Source organism: Camelus dromedarius, chromosome 32 (assembly GCF_036321535.1).
Source record: "Camelus dromedarius isolate mCamDro1 chromosome 32, mCamDro1.pat, whole genome shotgun sequence".
NCBI lineage: Eukaryota > Metazoa > Chordata > Mammalia > Artiodactyla > Camelidae > Camelus > Camelus dromedarius.
In genome coordinates, this window is record NC_087467.1 from 4401607 (window position 1) to 4425975 (window position 24369).

Consider the following 24369-nt stretch of genomic DNA (forward strand, 5'->3'; position numbering starts at 1 on the left):
TTTCTTTTTTAAATTCTGAGGAATATAAGTGATATCATATGGCATTTGTCTTTCTCGTTCTGGCTTACTTCACTTGGAATGATGATCTCCCAAGTCCATCCATGTTGCTGCAAATGGCATCATTTTATTCTTTTTCATGGCCGAGTAGTATTCCGTTGTAAAAATATACCACAATTTCTTTATCCAGTCATCTGTCAATGGACATTTAGGTGCTTCCATGTCTTGTATATTGTAAATAGTGCTGCTATGAACACTGGGGTGCATGTATCTTTTCAAATTAGGGTTCCCTCTGGGTACATGCCCAGGAGTGGGATTGCTGGGTCATATGGTAAGTCTATTTTTAGTTTTTTGAGGAATCTCCATACTGTTTTCCATCACGGCTGCACCAAACTGCATTCCCACCAACAGTGTAGGAGGCTTCCTTCCCTTTTCTCTACACTATCTCCAGCATTTACCATTTGTGGGCTTCTGAATGATGGCCATTCTGACTGGCGTGAGGTGATACCTCATTGTAGTTTTGATTTGCATTTCTCTGATAATTAGTGATATTGAACATTTTCTTATGTGCCTATGGGCCACGTGTATGTCTTCACTGGAGAATTGCTTGATTAGATCTTCTGGCGATTTTTGGATTTTTTGTTTTTTTTAATAAGTTGTATGAGCTCACAGACTAAATTTATAATGCTATCATTCTATTTGTCTTCCCTACACCCTTAAAGTGAATAATGTGATGGAGACACAAAATACTAAGATCAAAAAGATCATCAAGCCTGCATTTTAGAACTGACTTCCAGAAAAAAATGCTTATCCTTTAGGACCTCAGTTTCACCATCTGTTGAAAAACAAAATTGAGCAGGTGACCTTGAGATCCACCCCAGATTGAACATTACTGATTTTTATTTTATTACGTTTGACAATATTTGGAATGAACTCACTACGTATAATATACACTTCCAAAAACTGGTCCAGTATATGTTCTAATCGCATATAATGCCATTGGCCATAGTCCTCACAATTTTAAACAAAGGGGAAGAAAGCAAATGGCACATAATCACTAGGAGTTTTACTTTCAAACACAGAATAGTATTGAAAATTTATAAAACCTGGGAGTCATTTCCTTTTAGACTGCTTTTAATTCCCTTCGGTGTTTCGCTTGGAGCATTTTTCTTTATCTCTCCATTTATCAGATGCTTAAAAACTCTGAAGAATGAAGTTAACTAATTGTCCATTAGATGCCATGGATCGTTCATCTATTTAAGGTGTCTCCTTGATGCAGTTCCTCTCATTAGACAGAGCTGTGAGCTTTGCTGGGCACTCACAGATGGTTTCCTGGCTTCTGCAGCAATGGGCACTTAAGCTCCAGGAAGCCCTGTTTAGAAGGGGGTGTTTTAATAGAGCCGACCACGTCCAACCTCTCACTCTTGTCTAAGTACCTGCTGGTGATGATCACTTTGCTTCCTGCTGCTCTAAGTGGAGTCATTAAAAGAAATGCAACTTTCAGCACAATTGAGAAAGGGTGGAAACTTCCTTCTTCATCTGAAGGTCAGCTCCATCAAACATTTAACCTGTCTGCCTCCATCAGTTTAATCATTATGAAGAAATCAGATAATCCTTATCTTTCAAGAATCCTCACAAGTAATTACATCTTTTTTTTTTCTCTCAGCAGTTGAGGGTGGAGTAGGGTGAATAAACTAAAATTTAGATCATTAATGGCTGTTCCTACTTTTTTTTTTTTTTTTTTTAGATATAGGTAAGAAGACCCAGAATATATTTCAGCATTTGACATAGTTAAATATCAGGGGTTAGTTCCTTCAGTCCTATGGTCACAGAGTGGACGGTGATAAGCTGTCACTTTGGGGTTATCTTTATTAGAACGAGAATGTGAGAACTGAAACTTTTGCCAAATGTGGCAAAGAGGCTGAAGTGATGATGGAAGACTGATTATTTTCTGTGTTTATTGAACAGATTACTGAGGAATAAGGAAAATCAACTCAATTAGTACTTTAAGCTTCCTAAAAAATATTGGATTTGCACACTGGTTTCCAGTTAATCCTACAGGTATTTATCACGAAGTGACAGGAATATATCACTTCCTGTGGGATTTATCAAAGAAGCATTTGATAGGGCGTCTGTCCTCTGGATTCCAAAACCTATTTGAGTAAAAGGAGACAAATATATGTATAAAACAAAAATGTACAATTAGATATGAAACAAATAGAGGAAACTATAAGCCAGCATAAACATAGGGACCACATTTAATATAGTCAAGTACAAAAACAAAGCATAAAGCTTATATTGCAGTATATAGTGAAGATATTTTAAGAAATGACTATTACTCAGATTAATGTCCCATGTAAAATTTAGGCTTCAAATGATTTTTGAGGACGCAGAAGAGAGAAATAAATTTTAAGAGCAGAAACACAATATACAAAGGCTGAACCAACTTCTTTAGCTCAGGGAGTCTAGCGAAAACACTCATCTGTGAAGAACCCTACCTCTTAATGTAACTCCTGCCAGACTTTATGTTTTATTATGCACATGATCTCCATGTCTGCCTGTTTTATTTTTTTCTTATTTCCATTGTATATTTATAAAATTGCACCCTCCACTTTCAACAGCCTTGGGGTACAAGTACCAATAAAATTCCCATTGATTAAAGTATTAAAATACATGAAAAGGAACAATAGCCAGCAGCAATAATGATTAAATACATAAGCATCAAACAAAACAAAATTGTATTAAAAGCAACCACCTCCTCAGATCTACCCTTACAATGTAACAGGCCAGCGTAGACTGTAGGAAAAAAGATTGGGTGAGTTGTAACTATACACAACCACCTTGGCTATAAAAGATAACAAAAATTTTTAATTACTTTTGATTCAGTTTGTGGGTAGTCTCTGTGCCATTTCCTTTCCCTTCTGTGCGCCTCTGTTTCTTTAGCTGTCAAATGGGAAGGACCCAGTTCATCCCAGAAGGTTACTATCTCAGGGATGCTGTGAGGAAGAATGAAATACACATTTTCAAATGACTTACAAAGGGGACCAGTACAACTATTAGTTGTTCCTAACATTACTCATTGTTGCAACATTTCTGGAAGAGTCAATCCCTGACTGTGTCCTTACTCTGATAAGAAAACCTGCATTTTTAGAGATTAACTCTGTGGCTGTAGGTGTTACATATCATAAATATGGAAATACTGTATAAATACGTATAGTTTTTTCTGTGACTACTTAAGGCTGATGACACTGTCAGAGGTAAAATGACCCTACCGTCTATGATACATTCCAAACCTTCCCAGGCACATTTCTGAAGTCTTTTATTGAAACAGAAGAGGCTGAATCATTATCAATTTTGTGTCAAGACCTCAAAAGCCACGAGCACCTATCTCCACTGCCACTTTTCTGCCCCGACCTGTAAATACAACTCTAGAAGATGAATCTCTCTCCCAAGGGGGGCAACAGTCTTATTTCCTTTTCAGCCTAATTTCCAAGTTAAATTCTAGAACGCTATTCTTTCCTGTGGTGTTCACAAAGTCTGCTTCAGACACTTGGCAGACACTCAGATGCACAAACACACTCATAGCATGTGTCGTTCTGACTGCACTAGATGCCAAGTTCTCACTCTCATCTCTTTGGAAAGAGGGGACACTGTTGGTCCTTATCTTCATTGCAAAAAGATATCGGGGGAATGAGTCAAGAGAAATTAAGACTAACTCTTCATGCCACCCAACAAGAAAAAAAACAAAAACAATTGATGGAGATGAGCTGTTTGCCAGTTTTCAGTGGGTTCTTTGGATATTACTTGACTATCTACCTTCAGGTAAAATCTACTTGAATGCCTTACAGAGCAATTCAATTCAGGAACGGAGACAGTAATCGCAGTATTTCTTTCTTTTCTGAATTTCAACCAATAGTTGACTTCCCAATTTTCTTTTCCCCTCATGCAAACTATCAAAGAAGTAGCGATAAAATTATTTAACTCAGGAATGAAAAAGTATACAGTGGTATTTTTACGGAAAAGTTTCCAGTGCTATAGAAATTATAATGCTAAACCAGACAAAGAAAGTGCAGTGACAGAGCATAGAGTTTAATTAATTAATGCCATTTCATCATAAGAGCAGTGGGCTGAATTCCCTTCCTTATTGGACACTGGTAAGAGATTGCCGTTGCTACTGACAACAGCCTATTACAGGAATATGATGCCATGAGAATGGCGTACATACCAAAAGGGCTACAAACTCAGAGGCGTCTCTACTAATGCTTAAGACCTATCGCCTGGTTAAAACTAGCAAACATCTTATATAGTTCAAAGATCTGCACTGAATCTGTTAACAGCAAGGCTACGTATGGTAAACATTTCCTTAGACACTTGGCAGATCTTTCTCAGACTCTGAGCTCTTACAGCAGGGACTTAGGAACGTATCCCTGCTAAAGGAAAGAGGTCAAACGTCTATGAATTTAAGGCCAGCCTTACAATGCGTTGGATCAAGCACTTTGATGTAAAGAACGTCTGTAGGCTCCGCTGGGCATGAAACTAGATTTTCTCCTAAAGTAATAAAGAGTGAAATTTTTAATTTTTTTATACTAGAGTCCCCCTTTTGGATTATGATCATTTTTATTATATGATGAACATATCATTATATATTTCATTTAACAGGGAGGCATTTATTCAATGCCTGTTAACAGAATTGATTATTCTAGAAGAGAAGTTATAGCCATAAACAAAATAAACTCGGGTTGGGTAGACAAAATAAAAGTGGAAACACAAGTATATACATCAAGTGATGATGAGTGTTAGCCAAGAAAATAAAACAAGGAGATGGAGTGTAATGGTGGTAAGAAAAACCAAGTAATTTTAGGTAAGTTGATCAGGAATGACTCTGTGTAGAGAGCTGGAAAACGTGAGCACACATCTGTGAGAAGAGTGTTTCACAGAGTTGGGGGGAACTTTTTAGGATTCTAAAGATGTTCTTGTGACTAGAAAGATGGCCAGTGAAGTGGGCTCAGTGAGAAAATTTCATTATTCCAATGCACATTCCTGTAGCCTATTACACATTATAAATAATCTTTATCTCATCATTTGACTTTATGTTTACCGTAATCCAGTGCAGTGCTTAGCATAGATCTTGACTTCCATGTTCAGATTGAAAAACACAAAAGCTGGATTCCAGTGTTTACTTCTATTGTCTAAGCTATTGGTGGGCAGATGGTAAGGCTCAAAGCTAAATTTATTGACTTGATTTTAGTAATGTTGCCAATACTCCACACAGTCTCTGCTCAGAAAGTCAGACTAATATCTAGTAGCTTTCTTCCAACCTGTAAGGAAATCTATATCTTTAAGAATGTGTTTGCAAATGATGTACATAAAATGCACATATGTTCATGCAAATGGTCACACATTAACACATAGATACAGAAGAAGTTCTGAGATACTGAATCCTCAGAAACAGGACTCTTACAGAATAGAATATGGATCTGGAAGAATTCAGAGCTTAGACCCTGATGGAAACAACATCATGTTTTAAGGAAAAGATGCCTTCAGATTATCTATTTCCCACTTCAAATGCTGTAAAACACGGAGTCTGCCGAGGAAGCTTGAGTGGGCGGACAGCCAGCCGAGCACCACTGCACCTCTCGGGGGAGGACTTTGTGAAACATCTCAGGGCCTCCAGTTTACTTTGGAGGGGACACTTGGGGTGACAATAGTAACCCTTACAGGATGAGAGGCTCTGCACCCAGGTGTCCCGAAACAGGCAAAAGAGCGTTGAAATGAAAAATACAGCTACTTACTCTATTCTGCTTGCGTTGTTAGAGCATCTACCATTAGCATCCCGATCAGTCACGCCACAAGTCCATCCGCAGCGACGATAATATCTGTACTTCCTCGTAATGGTCTGTCTTGCCCAGCCCTTGGTCAACCGAGCCAACGCACAGCAAAATGTCAAACTGACCATAACTGTCTGCAACAGCTTCATCTTTAGACATGAATTTTCTGAACACACGTGCGTGCACCCCCATAAAGTCATGCACACACATTGATTTCTGTTTGTCTGTGTTGCATTGTGAAGTGACCTTTGCTCTCTGTTCACGTGGGTTTTTTTTTCCTCTCACTCTAATCTCCGAATACAAGTGACAACGGGTAATGGGTTAAAAACATAAACTTTTACATGTAAGTAAATATGCTACATACATTTCCACAAAGGAGAAGCGATGTGGTCCCCAAGTAAATTAATGTGTGTGTATGTGTGTCTGAGTGTTTTAGAAGACCCTTTAATAAATACATTGTTTACAAAGCGATGATTCGGGAAGATGTGGGTTTGTTCATTCAGGTGATGCTGTAAAAGGTGGGGTGAGGGGAACTTTTCTTCCTGATGAAATACGTAGCACTGAACCAATCCAAGAAACTTTGGAGAAGATGATACACCTCTGACAGCCCAAATGTGATAAGTATATCAAGATTTAGTGCCCCTTTATTAGTCTCTCTTACAGGAGAACACCACAGCTGCCAAATCTGAATTGTTACCCTCATTCTTCCTGATATAATCAGTACAAAAATGGTGACTACCTGGATATTGCCTCGATGTGAGCTTTTCTAACTAAATAAGGTGAGATCAACCTTATTGTACCACTCACTGATTAGAGTTCTGATTAATGCTTCTTCTTTTATTTCTGCTCCCCAGGTTGACATAATACATATGTGCCTGAATTAAGGGGCTTGGCCCCTGTTTCTGAATCAGACCCTTTCTGATATGTTTGCTGAGAGTTTGGGGAAGCCATAGGCTTCTGGGGAAGTTTAATTACTGCCAGAGTCTGCCCTTTCATCTCTTTTATTTTCCATAACTTCAGACTAAAAGAAAAGAAAAATGCCCCAAAGCTGTGTAGTGTGTTTATTTCATTCCATTGAACAATGTCTCGGTCCAGAACAGCATTGGGTCAGCAGCTCAAAATGAAGATTCTTTATATTTTCTACTGAAACACTTTCAAAAAAAAGAAGATAGAAAAACACTGAAAACTCACCACCCCCTCCCCCCCAAAATTTCACTGACAGAAAATCTTTTGCTGTTACCTGAAATGATTTGGCATTAAGTGTGAAGACAATGAGCCAGGCTGAGAAAATCACAGGTGGTTCTCCTGTTGTTTTGTTGGAACAAAGGCACAGTCATTCCTTTATGTTTTGTGTGTTGCTGTTTTCACACTGCAACCGCTGAGTTGAGTAATTGAGACAGAGATCACTTGGCCTGCAAATCATAAAATATTTACTATCTGGTCATTTACAGAAAAAATTTTTGTCAATCTCCTCTCCCCATTTACATGATTAAATTATCGAGAGATGGTTCTAGATTCAAGGGTGTTTATCACTTAGGGACTCACTCTCTCTCTCTCCCACCTCCATGTCTTAGCACTATATTCCACTATGTAAGGTTCATTCTTACCTAGGCGTTCCCTACATGGTTACAAAGAGCTTTGCTGGTAGGTTCAGATGCACGTGATCTTATTAGCAATACTTGAGAAAACAAAACATTTTTCAAAGAGGTGGAGCACAAGCCCTGGGGACTTCTGGCCTGACATGGCTGTTGTTCTCATCTGTGAAACTGTTCCCCGCGGCCAGTGAGATGGAAAGTGAGACTGGGCAGGCCCGGGTCACACATTATCAGATAGGGGCATGGATTCAAACCCCACGTATTGCACATACTGTTATTGATCTATGGAAGAGCAGCAGATCAAGAAGTGGACACGTGTAAAACATGTCCACGTTAATGGCAGTGGAGAGGAAGGAAAGAGGGCTGGTAGCCCCGTGTGCTTGGGTTTATAGTTTTCACTTGTTCTACAAAGAGTTAAAATACTAGGTCACGTGTTCCAGTCTCTGAAACCATTAGATGCTCTAGCTGAATAGACAGTCGACACTAGCAATTGGACCTGCTATTACTCTAAGAGAAAATTTAAACTGGAACCAAACTGAATATAAGATTAAAAAAAAAAGAAAAAAAAACTCGATTCACACATGCTATCTACTGACAGGAACAAAAATCTGTATTTTTTTCAGATTTCATATAGTCACGGGAAAATTATTTATTGTGTCTTGTTCTTGATTGTATCATGCTGTGCTTTTTAGGTTCTGGGCCATGAGAATGTGTGAAAACATTAAGAAGTAAGTTATTAAACTATAGATAAATTTCTAGAGAACTTAAATAACATATTTCTTTAAAGTATCCTGTAAACTGTTAAGGAGAAAGATATGCATTCTAAAATCTTCAAATAAGAGTATATCTCTAATACACTAACATGATCAAAGAAAATTTTAGAGATCCATATAATAGTATATAATATGTTATATGAAGATACTAAATAGAGAAAAAAATTACGGATAGATTGGATTAAGGCACAATAACCTAATACAGAAAGAAAATTGGTATGAAAAGATGATGAATAGAAATGAAAAAGGAGGTCACTGACATAAGAAAGTTGAACATACTGTTTAAGAGAAGGGGCTGTAGGTTTAAGAAACCTCACTTCAGTTGCAGGCTTTCGTGTTACTTAGCTTCATGAAGTTTCAGCAAATTAATATATAAATTGTACTTATCATTGTAATAACAGATACAATTAATCTATATCTATATTTATATATAGAAAGAGAATGTAAAAAAAGTCCAAATACAACAAAAGAGCAATAAATCATAAACAGAATATTTCAAAATACAGTAACAAGTGAAATAAAATATATACAAATTATAAAAATAAATGTACATTAATTAAAATCTACTTGTAAAAATACCAAATCTCAAATTCAGGGGAAAATTAATGCCAAGAGAAAACATTCTTTAAAGAGGTGACAGCATGGATGAAAGTCAATGAATAACATTTGGTGGGCAGTATGGAAAAATATAAGATTACAGGGAGAATAGTATTTTTTAGACAAAGTAAAATCTAAGGCAGTTTCCATTAAATTGCAATGAAAAGAGTCTATTCACAATATATATATATAGCTTTTTCATACATAATGGTCATACAATTTTATCTACCAAGTCATTTATCAGTAATTTACATATATTTAAGTGTCTAAAATAGAAGACACTGAGAAACTTAGTCTTTATGAAGTCTCAAACATGCCTCTATCAGCATTAGATGTAGACTGTAAATACAACAAATACCCAGTGTGAGAACAGTTAAAAAAAGTGAAATTTCTAGGCATGTGAATTAAAAAAATACTGGACTGGACAGCCCAGTATAAACAACTGGAGAATTTGACAAAATGTGTGAAAATATGTTTAGCTGTTGGACAACAGGCAATATAGCACTGAGCTTACTGGTGGAGGGAGACAAATGAGTTGAGCTCTGAAGTCACCCCAGCTTTCTCTGTGGAGGAAACTTCAAAGCTGTGGGGGAACTCACAACACTTCCAAACAGAGGAAGGGCTCACACTGACCCTAGTGATTCTACCGAGTTGAGGAGATGGAAATTGGAGTTCAGGGAGGTTGAGGCAGCTGGACGTGTAAAGTAGAGATACTGGATGAATGAAGTACTGAAAGGCTTCCCCGGATCCCATGAATTCCCCTTGGGTCTTTGCTAAGCTTGAGGACAAGAATAAACAAAGAATTCCACAGAACTGGTCAAAGAATGTTCAAGGACAATGCGCTTGGTGAAAGAATGAATGCGTTCTGTTTAAGGCTGAATGAGGTAAGGATGTCTACCCCAACTTCTGTTCAACATTGTAGTTGACTACGCTTCTGACCAATTAGATGAGAATGAGCATACAAAGACTATTAATGGAAATAAAGGAGATTATTTGATAACAAAGAACATACTGACAGAACTAAAGGTATAAGGAGACATTCATATTATAATTTGTTTTTTAGAACCCTTCTGTCTGTAATTGATAGAACAAGCATTCAATAAGGTTATGGAAGATTTGAACAGCATTATGAAAAAAAAAAAAAAAGATTACCCAGCTGACATTTATACAACGGTAAATCCAACAATGCAAAATACACATTCTCTTTAAGTGCACAAGGAAAAAGCCACCAAAATAGACCATGTACTTTGCTAGAAAATCTCAACAAATTTCAAACTAATGAAATCATATGGAGTACACTTTATAACAGAAAATATTTTTGAGAATATAGCAACACTACTTTAAATAACTAATGTGTCAAAGAGGAAATTACAATGCAAATAAGAAAATAGTTCAATATCAATGACAGTAAACCAGAGCATACTGTCATCTGATAGATGTAGCTAAAGCAGCTATTAGGAATGTATATTTTAATATGTTTATAACAGAGCAGGAGAAGATTTTACTATTAATCATCTAGATTGCAACTTGAAAAATCTATAAATATTTGCACAAATAAAACCAAAGCAAGTAGAAAATAAATAATAAAAATAAGAGGAAAAAAAAATCAGTGTAGTAGAAAATGGAAAAACAGTAGGGAGAATCAACAAAAGCCAAAGATATTTTAATATATGTTAAAGAAATTGATAAAACCAGGAAGAATGAAAAAGAAAAGAAGAGGGAAAATAAAAACACAGTATTAGATGTAAGAGTGAGAACATTATTAAAAATCTGAAAAGGATGCTATTAGAAAATTATGAATATAATTACCATAGAAATATAAAAGGTGAATAATGCAAAAGTCATAAAAGATGTTGACAAACTTGTGATAGATTTAACGTCTCACAAGAAAAGAAAGTTTTACCATTGAATTACTTCAAATTCTCAGCTGGAAAAGAGTTTCCACAAGCTATGAATTGTTTGAGAAAATCCTAAAAGTCTCCAAATAATTTTTGAAACTTACATCATACTATACAGATAACAATCATTTCTATTTTTCATTTTTTGTGAATATATGTGTGTATTAAGAATCTTAAATAAAACATTTGAATAATTTTAACTATGTATCAGATAAATAATTCTAAAAAAAGAAACTTTATCCTAAAATTGTGATTTATTATTAGAAAATGCATACTTTAATCATTTGGAAATCTATAAGCATATTGCATGAAAAGGACCAATAAGAAGAAATAGAATACCTATATTAGATTTCAAAAATATAATATTATTTGAAACAATATTAAAATATTTGTAAATAACTGAAAAATGTGCTTCATAATCCAATAAAGTATATATAAATTATTACAGATAGATTCTAAGTAATGCAATATTAGAATTCTCAATGAATTTGTAAACACTATTACTGTTAAAAAAACTTTTCCAAGAAATTCTAGCCAATAAGACATAAAGTATTATTAAAAAGTAACAATTGATGGAAGGAGGAAACAGATTATCGTTACAAATTGTATTTCTAAATTATATACATAGAGAATCAAATATACTGTACAAAAATAACTTTAGAATTAATGATATAATTGTCTTGAACAGTGAGCCTGTTCGTGTATCATAAATAAACAGTTAAAACATCTAACAATACTGTGAAGCAATTTTTTTTTACAAAATGCTTATTGTAATTTTTATTATAATTGTCAATCTTAACAAATAAACCTAATCACAATAATTATAGGATTAACATAAGGCAATGGAGCATGAATGGCCATGGTACATACAGGGTTGATCCTGATGGAGTGATTTTAAATTTTTCTAAAAATAAATATCAAAATAATAATTCTTAAAGACCAAAAATGTGAGTAAATCTTGTCTCTTGATATTTGAGATATTAAATTGATTATAATTGTTGAAATAAAATGGAGATGAAGCTTGACTATCCCCTGAGTATACAAAATCAGTTCAGTGATTCTTTAGTGATTCTTCATCAGGATTATATGAAAATAACAATAATCCATAAAGACTAGGATTAAAGTACACAAATGGCAAATTTTATTTATTAACAATAGGAAAAGAAAATAAAGGTGAACAATACTGAAGTTGGTGAATGAATCAGTATTTAAATCAGGGATTGCTGAACAGCGAATTACATCATATATTTGAGAATCATTCAGTCAGAAAACATGCTCACCATATACTATGGGAAATCAATATGTGAAAATTTAAATAGGTTAGATTAATTCATTTGAAATTGTCAGTGTCTGGCTGGTTTTGATCTGAAAAATGGTAATATAAGATTCCATTTAATAATAGTATGATTTATAGATCCATGCAGAAATTCCAAAATATTTAGAGCTATCTAAAATGCAATACTTAGGCTATTTCTAGAATTTCAAATTGTTCAAAAGTAGATTTATTATTTGTATATTAGAAAAACAATTTGGAATATATACCTTGTTTCAAAATGGACTCATTGGTTTGGTCAAGGTGGAGGTGCTAGGAGGCGGTGGTGGGGCATGTGAGGTGGCCCTTTAGGCTCAGCATTATGGATCCAAGCTTGTTGAGAGAACAGGAGCTGTTCAAAAATGAGCTCTTTCCACTCCTAAGGTAGAAAAACATTTGATGTCCCCTGAGGCATCATCTTCATCATCAAAGAAGAAAGCAAAGCTAGAACGTGGAGGATCAACAGGTTCTAAACAAAATTCTGATCATAGCAACGGATCATTTAACTTGAAAGCTCTATCAGGAGGCCTTGGATACAAGCTTGGAGTTCTTGCTAAGACTATGAACTACACAAAGACATGGCATCAGCAAGGAGATGCACGTCCTCTTACTTTAGAAGAAATTTTAGACGAAACACAACCGTTAGATATTGGACTCAAGCAGAAACAATGGCTGATGACTGAGGCATTAGTCAACAATCCACAAATTGAAGTAATAGATGGGCAGCATGCCTTCAGGCCCAAGTGCAACAGGAAAGATAAGAAGGCTTTATGTAGTTTCTTAGATTAAGCATGACCAGCGAGTCTTAGGAGGAATTCATTTATTCCTCTCCCCCTCACATTCATATACACAAAACACTCACACATGTACATACGAACAACACATGCAGAAAACAAAGAGTCTACTGAATACCTCTTCTGGGCTTTATGATAGGCTAGGACATTCGAAGAGGAACCTAAAATAGAAGTCACACATCCTAATAATTTACTAGGGAAGAGATGAAGCATCCATATGTAAAATTTGATTAATAATTTGTATTTTTCATATTTTCACATCAAAATGAGACATGTAGAGATCATCAGAAAGAGGTTTTACTGAACTTCAAACTTGAGTGTGTTGCTGATAAATAGAATTTGGGTAAACAGGGATTACAAAGACGTCCTATCTTAAGTATTTGGTTGGTTCCCTAAGAAACCAAGATAATGTGGACACCTAGATAAAGCCCATTTGCTAGTTCACATGCTTTGTCAATGGAGGGTCAACAGAATCATCTTTTGCTGTGAAAGATGGCATAGTAATTGTGGGCCCTTCAATAAGTAACATAAAATGTAATCATGAAGCAGCCTCCAGAACCACTCAGCCAGGAAATGTTGAGATGCATTCTGCACCAGAAAATAGCAGCTGTCTTAAAAACAGTTTCTTATTGATTAGAGAGTAAGGCAGGCCATTTTTAAGGCACAGTCCCTGGAAGCTTTACCATGTTGTTTGTCACCATGAGAATGTGTGTAGTTTGTTCCAGAAAGATGCATTTAACAATGGAAGAAATGTTAAGATTAAAAATCCAGACACTTGCTTTCTAGTCTCAAATCAACAGTAAACCTATTGTATAACACCCATCAGGTCTCCCTAAGTAAATGCCTACCTGTGGCTGAAAAACACCATTTATATGCTGAAGATTCCAAAATCTGTATCTCCGTCCTCAGTGACTTCCTGAATCATCAGTAACAGCATGTATTGGACGTATCCTTCATGATCTTTTATGTATCTATCATCTATACTCAAAAGATAGCTCTGGATTTACACTACAAACAAGTACTCTACATTTCCTCCCTATCTTAGACACCAGTAGGCACCACGTCATTGCTCAAGACAAAAATCAAAACATTTATCCTTCCCTCCATAACCATTCCATCAGGAGATCAATTTTAACTATGATTCCACCTTTCTAGATCTTTGCTTTCATCACAACCCATATTTCCTACAAGATTTCAACGGCTTCCTACTGGTCCCCTTCTTTATTGTGCCCAACACCCATTTTCCACATACCATACCAAATGATCTTTTAAAGACACAACTCAGCTCATATGATCATTTAAAAGCATACAGCAGCTTCCCATCGCTCTTAGGGTAATCTAAACAACTAACTCTTGCCTTACAACATCCTTAAAAGATCCTGACTTCTATCTCTAACCTCACCCCATAGGACTTTCTCCTCATCTCTACATGTTAGCACTCTCCATTTTATTGTGTTCTGTACATTTTTCAATCTGTTTCCTATCTAAGAGAGCTTTTGTCAGGGTTCTCCAATATCTAGTTCTGCTCTGATTTTAGGCATGTAAAGTTTCACTGCCTAAGCCCCTTCAACAATTGAGAATGATGTTTGATAAGATCTGGCCACTAACATGTAAGCAGGAGTGACACGTCACTTCTAGGTTAAGTCATTGATGTGCCTACATGTGGTTCTCTAGAATCTCTGTCCTGGCCTTAGCATCCATAAAAGTCTTATGTGGCTCATGGCACAGTCAGATACTGTGGGATCTCAGTCAGGTGAAGCCTAAACTTGAAATCCTAACAGGGACAATGAAACAGAAAACTAGTCAACCCTCCCTTGTTGAATAAATACCTTGAGAGGTAATCTTTTTATATGTTAAATAATGGTAAAAATGCTCCTTCCCTGACTGATAGGTCTCCTTAAGGTATCTGAATGAATGAGTATCTTTGCCTAAAGAACTCTGCCCAATTATCAGTCTATACTTCACTTCTGGTCATTTAGATTTCAGTTTAAATAACATCTCATCAAAATACCTACTATGATAACAATCAAAATTAGAACCTTCTACCTGGCATTCTATATAACGTCACCCTTTTACAAATTCTCTACATGTCACTGTCTGATTTTTTTTCCATTTATTTATTTACCTGCTTCCTGTCTCCCATTAGTGCCAATAAAATGACCTCAAGTTATGTTTGCTGCCTTATCCCTAGGAATTTTAATATATTTTACTATAGCCTGGGACACAGAAAATGATCAAAATAATTTCCTAGAATATCTATCCAATTAGTGATTCCTATTTTATTTTGTATTGGAGATTCTAACTTTATGATTCTACTTCTGTGGTACCCAAGTAACAAGGGCATACAGTCAAAAGGTTAATAATTAGCTGCAGAGTCAGTTTGGCTGGTTTCTGGAAATCCTGTAGAATTATATCAAGGCTTTTGGAAGACTTACTGTAGTATTTGTCATGTGGATGTCTCAAACCTTATTTTTTCATAGAAAAAAAAAAGTGTATTCTCCCAGAGGTGCTTACGTAAGTAACACAGAATAATCATTTTGATATTTGAATAATAATATAAAACCACTTTCTTACAAGCCCCAGCAAGTGTCCCCATAAATAAAGCCATATTATGCACGTAGATTATGTGCCTGGTGCCTGAAGGTACCTTAAAGGGGCACTACAAAAAAGCATAACATTGTTGAAAGCCTTCTATTCCTGAAAGCATGCAAGGCAAACATCAGAGATAAAGATCACTTGAACTATGTTTGTCTGCCTTATGGTGTTAATTAAACGCCAATATTTTTTTCTCCTGAGAAGCTCAGAATTAGATTCATACTCTCCTCTGAGAAAGACAAGATCATAAAGTATGCCTGTCCTGTGGTATAAGGCCTCCTATCCTTACGTGAAATCCCCAGGAGATATTTTTCATTTACATAGTTCTCAACTATTATTTAAGGTTGGAATTTTTTTTTACAGTACTGTATATATTTTAGCAACCTGGTAAATCTTGCAATTTCACAGTATTTAAAATTGAAGCTGGGTCAGATATCATTTAATATCATTTGGTCTAATATTAAAACTCAATCTATAGTTCTCATTGGCAATAAAACTATATTTACATAACACACACTATGTACTTAAAAAATTAGCTAGATGCTGTGGATGATAGAAAAGAACTACGATACACAATCTCAAATTAAGGAAAATTTAATATCATGAAATTAAAGTTAATTGCATAAAATCATAGAGCCTCAGTATAAACCAGCATATATCCAAGGATCCAGGAACAGGTTTAGGTGTGCTTTTGACAATTATTAGGACTTAAAGTCATGAGAATGGAGATATATGTAAAGAATTCTAAGTAACAAGACATGCATCCTAAGGATATGAAAACAAAAACCAGTTTCATTAAAGGTGACTTTAGAAGTGTCCCCAAATAAGTTAAATATAACAATGAGGCTTCAACAGAAATAATGTCAGTTAGAAGCTATTAAAATAGACTAGTTATCTGTACTTCTGTTTTGGCCAAAGATGGAGAAACAGTAACTAGATTATCCTTCCATCTGAACCCCTCCCAAACTTCCCCTCCAAAAAAAGACACAATTTAGGGAGAAAAAAAAAAAAAAAAACAGCTTTCAAGACACTAGATATAAAAAAAAAAAAAGTTAACAGTCATTTCTGAGAGATGAAAAGAAAGACAAAGTGAACCCTGTGATTATACCAGATTACTGCCTTGGGAGAATTTCCAGGCTGTAGCACCAAGAGGTGGAGTCCAGACAAAGCCAGACAGACATCCCGAACGAGAGTTCAGGGAGATCGAAGCAGCTAGAGTTTGCAGGACAGAGTACCTTAGAGTTGAGACTGCAGAGTGAGAGGATTCCAACATCTGCAGCTGTGAACATACAACATGATACAGATCAATGTTTGCATGTGAGGTAATTGTTGGAGTCCAGGGAAAGAACCACCAAAAAGAACCAGGGGACCAGTAAGTTACACTAATACAGAGCTGGGCATAGTGCCTATCTTTACCAGCCCGACTGGAAAACTTCGTAATTCATACGCCACTGGAGTAACCAGAATGGACTTGCCTCTAGTAGTGGGAAGTAATTAGCTATGAATTAAATTAAACACAGCTCTGATTCTACTTAACATTTTAAAAGTACAACCTGAAATACCTAAATTGTCTACAAAATAACTATTTGCTAAAAGAAAGCTTAAAAGTATAAGAATTCAAAAATATTCACCACACAAAAAGGTAAAATTAATAGTAGCTGGCATCCAATAAAAAAAATGTGCCAGGCATACCAAAAAAAGCAGGACATTATGACCCATGTTGAAAACAAAAATCAACAAATCAAAATTGACTGAAACTAAAATTAGCAAAGATATTGAAACAGCCAATATACTTACATTACATAAGTTTAAAAGTTAAGTAGAAATAGGTAAGATATTTTTTTAAAGAGGCAAATCAAACTGCTAGAGATAAAGACTACAATGGTCAAGATGAAAAATATATTGGAAGAAGTTAATGGCAGATTAGATATTGTAGATAGAAGAATAAGTGAACTTGGAGACATTGTAGTAGACACTATCAAAAATGAAAATAAAGGAAAATAAAAGAACAAACAAAATAAACAGTGTCAGTGAGCTGTGAAAGAACTTCAAGGGTAATTGGAATCCACAAAGAAGAGGAGCGTGGGAAGGGAGGGAAACCTACTTGAATAATGATGGTCAAAATTTATCCATGTGTAATGAAAGTTATAAACCTGCATTTTAAGAAACTTAATTAATTCAAGCACAAAATTACACTAAAAAAATGCACCAAGTTACATGGCAGTCACATTTCTCAAAATCTGTAAGAAAGGTTAAATGTTAAGGCAATCTAGAGGGGAGAAAGCCCCACTACATATACAGAGAAGCAAAGTATAGGATGTTAGGGGATGTCTCATACACACTGCCAGCCAAAAGACAGTGGGACATCTTTAAAGCAATGAAAGAACTAAAACAAAATAGCTACCATTCAAGAATTCTACATCTACTACGTTTTTTAAGTGAATGCAAATGAAGACTCTTTCAAATAAACACAAAACTGAAATAATTTATAAATAGAAGACCCTTGGTACCATGAATGTTAAAGGAAGCCCTTCAGGAAGAAGGAACTTCTACCAGATGGAGAAATAAATCTATACAAGGGAATGTGAAACAAAAAAAAAAATTTTAACTGTATGGATTATCATACAGGAATCATTCTTAACATTTAATCTCTTGAAAATATAATCCAATGCTAAAGGTTAAGAAGGTATTGTAGGTTTCATAGCTATGCAAAATAAAATGCATAACAACGTAAAGAATGGAGAGTAAGAAGTAGAAAATATATTGTAAGTATCTTATACTTTATGACAAGTGGTCACTACAAGGTAGATTGTGATCAATGAAAAAAGTCACTGTAAGTCTTAAAGGGACAGTAAAATAAAAATAGCATATCTAACAAGCTGACAAATGAGATATAATGGAAAATAAAAATTTAATTCAAAAAAGGAAGGAAAATTTTCAATTTTAATACGTTTCAATTTGCCTCCCCTAATAATAAATCATGTTGAATATTTTAAAAAGTGCTGAAAAATGTTCTTTGTTGCCATTTGTAATTTTTTTTTTTTCAGTTTTGACTCTGTTCAGATATTTGGCCCATTTTTAATTGAGTTACTTGTTTAGTTGTTATTGAGTTTTAAGGGTCAGTTTACATATTCTGGATACAAGGGATTTTTTTCTTTTTTTTTAACCACCTATGTAATTTACAAATATTTTCTCCCAGTTTGTGATTTTAAACATTATCTTAATGGTATTAATAGATTAATTAATAGATTAAGGATTTGGAGAGAGGGAGATAGGAGAGAGGGACAAAGGTCCAGGAATAACTAACTTCTTGCCTTTCCTGCCCTGCTCTTCTCCTCCACTTGGTCTTCATCAGAATGCAAATGCTTAGGACACTCATAAGGCTCTTATTTACCTGTTCTGTGAGCATCTTTGTGGGGTGTGATTTTTTTAAAGTAACTATCAAAGTATACTATAGCTTACTTTTTACACTTTTCAAAGCAATTCCACTATATTATTTTGTGTGATCTTCACAAATTGGCTGCTCAGAAAATACTATTTTTTTTTTCCAATTTGCAGGTATATAAACAGAGGCTTAGAAAATTTTGGCTTAACGATGTGTTCAAGTTCACACAAATAGTGACAAACAGGTGCATAATCAGGTTTGAAGTTGCTGGTGCATTGATTCAGTCATTCAGTCACCCATTCTTTAGATTATTTTCAGAACATACTATGTGTCAGGGGCTTGGAATTTAAAGAATAGGGTAGGGTTTCTCTTTCCAAAGCTTATTTCTCACTCAGTTTTGATCCTTCTGTTGTCAAGTCAGCCCACTAGTTTTAAAAACAAAGCCTAACTTCAGGTTAAGAATAGTTAAATAAGCATTTTGCGTGGCTTGTCTTCATGTTGAGACCTCACTAAAATGATACATTCTAAGAGTCAGAAACTAAAAACAATAATTTTCTCAATGATGGTAAGCCTGTGAAATAATGTTAACTAATAGAATGAAGTAAGATGCAGATGACAATGTAACAGGGACAGAAATAAGAGGTAATCTGATAGGAAGTTCTTTTAAAGTTTCCATATTTAGACTCTCACATTGGGTCAAAGTAAGATTTGGGGATCAAAACATGAAAATTAATTAGAAAATGTATAAATTAGAATGATGATCCTTTGTGCCCTGCTTCTTCATAACATTGACTGATCAGATTTAACTTACAAATCTTGCCAGTTTCTTCTTTGGCAGGAAAGGAGAGAGGTAGCAGACACACCCCAAAGACAGAAGACCCTGGTTTAATCTGCAAAGTAACCTGCATTGGGGGAGGCATTAGGACACAGCCTACAAAGATTTTTCTGTATAAAGTGTGATTTTAACACAGAGTTACTCCCTCCTCGGAAACCACAGCCAATTAACATCCTAGAATCATGACAATGTGAATAACTGACCTGAAGGAAAGAATGGCAAGCTTGGCGTGAGGAATAGATATGTCAGCTGAAGGGTCTTCAAAACATGTTGATTACATGGCTGTCCATTCTCTCAACGTTGATGGTCATTTTGCAATTTTATAGGTACAGAATTCATGGAGCCTTTACGTGACGTAAGGATGGGTAACAATGAAGCATTTTTATTGTCAAATAGCTAAAATTCTAGCAATGCTTTAACGTGTAAAATAAATGGATGATGGCAAAGATGATGTTGGTATTTACCAAATCTATACCACGTTCTAAGTGTCAGAAACTGTGCTGAGAGTTTTACATAAGGTATATTGTTTTAAAAATATTGAAATCTTAAGATATCTCTGTATTCAAATTTTACAGATGAGTAAACTGACACTCAAGTTGTATTACTGTAACTTGTATGTAAAAGATCCAATATTAAAAGCCAAATTAAATCCTACTAATAGTACTTTGTATTCTTGTATGCTCACCTCAGTTTGGATCTTACTCAACATAGTCAGCATTTGACGACTTTACTATACCCCATGCCTCTGTATACGCACAGAGCAAACTTAGAAAGCTATTTAAAGCACATGTGTTGTTATTACCATCTTTAGAGTCTTACAGTAGAATGATTAGCTGTGGGAAAACCACAGCAAGCAAATGAAATTTTTAACAAGTGCATCTTGATTGGGAAAAGCATATAGAAATTGTGGGACGAGATAAAGGGACATAAGGAAAACACATGGTTATTAAAGCTGTGTGTTTGGATAGCATCATTAATCATTTATGCAGTATGTTAAGGGCAGCACGGAAGGCTTCCAGACTTGGAAATGTCTTTCCTTCCCAACGTAACACCTGAAATTTCATTTTCAGGGTGCCATGCACTTCCACTGAAAACATGATCATTAGGAAAATGAAAACCTTCCTGAGAGGCGTGATGTTTCAACTCTTTAAGGGTGAATAAACTTGAGATACTTTCTATGTGACAATTTTTGGAAATAACACAATGGTTCAAGAAAACTGAACTAGATGTGTTGGGGTAGAGTGATAAACACATCACACTTCCAGGCTTCATTTTTGCCTATGGTCAAAAATAATTGAGTATTCTTCTTAATATTTCTGCATGCAAAGAAGAAATCTAACTCAACCCTTCAGTCTGGGATTTGAATTAAATGTGGATGTAGTTTATATATTACTGAATAAACGTGAAAATAGATAGAAAACATAGGCCCCTTTTGTATGAGCATGAGATACAGAGAGAGAATAAGGCTTTAGTTCAGTGTTCTCCCTCACACTTTTTAATTCTCCATCATATTCATTAAAAACAGGAGGAACCTTATCAAATAGCTTGGGAAACAAGTTTTAATTATACACAAAAATAAGATAGAATACAAATCCCTGGAGGGGAGGGACTTTGATTGACTTGCTCACCTCTGTTTGTTCCAGTATTTCTCATGCTTAGGACAGTGTCATGTACATACAACCACGGGATGAGCTATGCACCAAATATGGCTCCGAGTATTGTGATCATGCTCCAACTCGCTGCTACTTGCTGGCAACGTGGACTTTGTTGAGTCTAATGTTGAGTCTAATATCCATCTTCTTGAATGTGAATAAGGATTGAGAGGTGTATATAAAAGATCCGGTACAGGATCTGGCACACAATAAGCACTTTTTTTTCAATTTAAGAATTTTAAAACATTTTATGAGATGGGGAGTGAGAGAGCCTTTTGGGGATGATGTTAATGTTTTATTTCTTGATCTGTGTGTTGGTTAGACAGGATGTTTACTTTGTAAACATTTTTGATGTACGCGTTTCTGATTTTTACACTTTTTTGTGTGTATATTATACTCCGATAAAGTGCTTATAAAGAAAAGTCCAACATTCAAAAAGAGATAAAAATAAATTCAAAATATAAAAACTGAAAAAAAAGAATTTCAAAACGTTTTAATGTTCTATTATTAGTTGCATGTATTTTAATTCCAGTGGCTTTGAATATTTTTTTTCACATTTCTCCTTTAGTTGATTGAGAAGCATTTTTAATACTAATCGTCTGCCTTCACATAGATGACGAAATAAACATTTATTAAATCTTTATGTGCAAGAATTGATCTTCAGCCAGTATACTCTTGGTTATCTCTTTCTCAGTCAAAATCAAGAATACAAATTCTGAATCAAACTAGGTTAAATATTTTTATTATGGGGGAATTAAAGACCCTTCACAGCCCATGAGAATCTCATCATGGCTTGTCTAATTGAATAAAATCACATGTACAGAAGAGCTTGTAAAAACATGCTCTGACATACGATGACCATTAAGAACTATTAATATGGATACTAATTTAGGTCACACAATCTCAAGAAGTCAGAGAAAATGAAATAATTCAGTCCCAATTTCAGTGGTTACCGATCTCAGAAGGTCTGACGTTGTGCTATGAGTTAGAAGGAGTCCATGCTCCTTGCTGCGTTTGACATCCTGTGGCCCCAGCATTTTGGCCTCCTTCTTATGGTCCTATAAGAAAATAAGGTTTTATACTATACCCTGGTGAAGTTCCATCTCAAGTGTAAGCAGCAGACAGGATGGAGTTGCTGCATGACTCTCTTCTTCTTAAAAACATATTATCCCCTAATGGGTATATGATCACCTTCCCACCCTTTCCTAGGAGAGAACATTTTAGAAATACGTGCTGCAAATTGGCGGGCACAAGTACCCTAAAAGACCATAAAATAAACATGAATCCCCTTCAAAAAAAAAAAAACCTTTATATTTTCATCACATCCCCTGCAAGCTAACACACTGCACTGTTTACAGCCTTCCACTACAATATATTTTGAAACGATTACCTTCTTCTGAGTCATTTGTGCCATAACGCTCTCCATAGGTACTCATAAAACGAAAATGTAAGCCATTTTTATTGGCCACACTACATCTTAATTGAAAATATTAAAGGGGATTGCTCTCCTACTGGTTCTTCCCTCCATTTAATTGGCTAATCATATGATACTTTTAATGGAATAATCGTGAAAGAAAATATGAATCTAATTTAAATTCAAACTGGATTTGGGATATTTAAGAGATTACCCAGAGAAGCAGAGGGTGCATGAGGCAATAAACATCTGTTCATTTCTGACCACTAGCCTTGGTGTTTATGAGCTTGGGGGATATTTATTTTCAGGAGACATGATTCTCTACATTTGAGCTTCAGCTGTTTTACTGCTGTGTGTTTTTGGTGAAAAAAAAATTAAATTTATCAGCAGGTTTTTGTCCATTTTTTCACCTCTCTCTTTGTACTTTTATCAAAATGCACTTCTGGCAAATGAATAATTGCCCCAGGGAATCACTACACCCTACTGAGAGGCAGAAGTCAGCCATTTATTTATTATTGGCTGCAATAAAGTATAAATAGATGAACGAAACCATGTAACAGCAACTGGGCATGTCCTTCAGTGAGACCATCATAGCCTTGGTTAGTGGTGAAAAATTAAGTATTTCATTCATGCATTCATCTGAGAGCTTTTGAGTACCCACCATTGCCGTAACACAGTAGAAACGACTCTTGAGCTGAGTAAAGACACGATCCAGCAATCGCAGAGTTTGCAGTCTAGTGAGTGGGATTAGCCTACTCTTGTAAAACCTAAAAGAATATCCCTGTAGATGTAGGCATTCAGGATATTTATAAGCAATGACACAAATGAGTTTATGATAATGCTCGCTAAATGAATGGTACAGGTGATCGCTGAGATTCAAATTCAGAGAAGAGTCAGACCATGGTGGACTCGAGTGGCCAAGGAAAGATTCAGTTTAGAATACTGGCTTTGACATTCACGGATATAAGATCTGGTATTTTGGTAAAAAGAACCCAAACAGATGCAACAGGATGTATAAATACCCAAGGCTGGCTAGGAGACAAAGCGTCTTATAAATATGCCAAGTGAAGTTTCTCTGGTCCTACCAACCTGTGAGTATACGAGCACGCTCCTTAAGAGCAGTAATGCCTGTCTATTGGGTTTCTGTCCTCTGTCTAATTCAAGTTGAAATCCTTTGCAAATTTTCCTAGAGATCATCTAAGTATCAGTAGGTAGCATCCCACTTATGGTTATAATCACCACTCTGTCAGGCATTACCGAACTTCCCTAAAACAGAGCTATTGCTTCTCTAAAACTTGCCACTCTTTCTCTCTCTCTAGTGCTTTGCAGAGTATTATTTTTTGCACTCCTGCTGCAACACTGAGCCGTGTGGTCCTAGTCCGCGTCTCCTAGAAACCGTCATCTCCTGGACTGCTTCAATGTACACTGCGGGGAGAATCCAAATTCATGAAGCCTGAGGTAATCCAAGCTTCACCCATTTGCAAGGTCAAGTAGGGTCCACCTCTCTCCACTCTGCATTACACTCACTTAGAGAAATCTCAAGAATGCAACACTTATATTCCAAGGCCCCCCAAAGTCTCTGATGAAACTACTCTTCTGTGTTACTTCTGGTTCCTAACTCCCTCTGAGGCCTTAGACATTAAGCCTTTGGTTTCTGAGCCATAAACTTATTTAAAGTCAGTTCTTTGTTATTG

The 24369-nt window shown here is 35.6% G+C and overlaps 1 pseudogene; it reads left to right on the forward strand.

The window, feature by feature from the left end:
• The first annotated feature begins 12322 nt into the window (after nucleotides 1-12322).
• On the forward strand, nucleotides 12323-12964 carry LOC105104729 (general transcription factor IIE subunit 2-like; annotated as a pseudogene).
• The last annotated feature ends 11405 nt before the right edge of the window (nucleotides 12965-24369 follow it).